Source organism: Eumetopias jubatus, unplaced genomic scaffold (assembly GCF_037043125.1).
Source record: "Eumetopias jubatus isolate StellerSeaLion01/CBP00866 unplaced genomic scaffold, mEumJub1_p1.0 scaffold_13, whole genome shotgun sequence".
In the NCBI taxonomy this organism is placed as follows: Eukaryota; Metazoa; Chordata; class Mammalia; order Carnivora; family Otariidae; genus Eumetopias; species Eumetopias jubatus.
In genome coordinates, this window is record NW_028274819.1 from 21,103,305 (window position 1) to 21,104,865 (window position 1,561).

The following is a 1,561-nucleotide window of genomic DNA, read 5'->3' on the forward strand; positions in this document are numbered from 1 at the left end:
AGACCCTGGCATGAAGTTGCTGAGCTGTGACTAACAGGATTGCCATCTACTTGCTATGTGATCTCTCTGTGCCTCAGTTTCCTCACTGATGACATAGGGATATAGGGATGTGTCTCTGAAAACCATTGTGAGGATTCAGGGAATTAATATTTGTAAAGTTTTAGAATCATCCCTGGAACATTTCAGTAACATTTTACTTTATTATTTTGACAATGAATACAAGATTAGTCCAGCGTGATGCCCATGGCATGAAGACCAAGATTTCATGGCAAAATGTAATGATGTAATGTATGGTGATTAACATAACAACAAAAAAATTTAAAGAAAAAAATGTGTGTTGCTGTTAAAAAGTAAACATCTCAGTCCTGAAAACATGATCCAGGTCATTCTACACTTGATCTTAGCCAAAAGGCTGAGAAGCGATGATCCAGGTCATTCTTGCTGATTTAAGCTGCTTAGTTACTCCTTCACTAGGATGTGAAATTTTTCTTTCTCAGTCATATGCCTGTGCTTACCTTCTGGCTAATGTTCTGGCTATTATATCTTTCCACAGAGCTTTAAGGAAACCAATATGCCAGCATCCAGACTTGGAGAATAAATAAGTTAGGGAATAATTTGGCTTTCTAAAAGGACTATCTACTTTACCAAAGGTGGATGATGAGGAAGATAGTCACAAACAAAACACTGAAGTATTAAATAATTGATCCACACCCAGATGGAAAAAATATTGCTTACCTAATTTTGATTATGTCGATTCAAGCCAGTTCATTTTACAAAATTACAGGGAACAACTGTTGAATTATTATTTTTTTTTTTTAATTGCAATTCTTCTCTCTGCTGTTCTGGCCACTGATCTCCTCTCTGTACATATAATCCTAAATATAAGTACACTATATATTTTTAATGTGGACAATTAATAGCCTCTCAGTCCTGTGTTAAGTGTGACGTAGTGTTTTTAGAAAACTTGACTATTTTTTTTAATTTGTAATATGCAGTCTTTATTAAGTCTGCTTGCTGTGCAAACACAGGTTGAAAATATTCCCCTGGCTCTCTTCTCTAGCCTCATCACTGTTCCTAAACTTCTTATGTCTAGAAATTTTAGAGTCGTTCTGCTTATAATTTTGTTCTGTTGAGTTGTTAAAATACCTTTAGGGATGTTTTTGACCATATACCTTTTCATACTTATATGTTTATTTAGTTTTTCATCTTTTTAATTTAAAGATAACACTTTATCACACTAAGTGCTTTTACCTTGGATGTGATTTTATGTGATATTATTGCTTTTTTTTTTTCTTATTCGTTATTTTTTTTTTGATCCTCACTTATCTCTGTATTCTTAATATATTTATTTGGGTATCATATAAACTGCATAGAGTTGAATATTGATTTGACCAATATGATAATCTTTGTCTTGTGATAGTAGAGTTTACTCCTCTTTAAATTTGTTGATATAATTGATATATTTGGTTTTATATCTTTCAACTTTTAAATTTCCATTTGCAGACTCCATCATTTTATAAAAAGCAGAACAGGACCTTAGCATTACGTCTCCTACTGATAA

At 32.6% G+C, this 1,561-nt stretch overlaps 1 non-coding gene across 1 annotated transcript; it reads right to left on the reverse strand.

Moving 5' to 3' along the window:
- Positions 1–229: 229 nt before the first annotated feature.
- On the reverse strand, positions 230–424 carry LOC114215457 (U2 spliceosomal RNA). Its single transcript, XR_003610575.1, has one exon. It is a non-coding gene; the product is annotated as a U2 spliceosomal RNA (small nuclear RNA).
- Between the last annotated feature and the right edge of the window lie 1,137 nt (positions 425–1,561).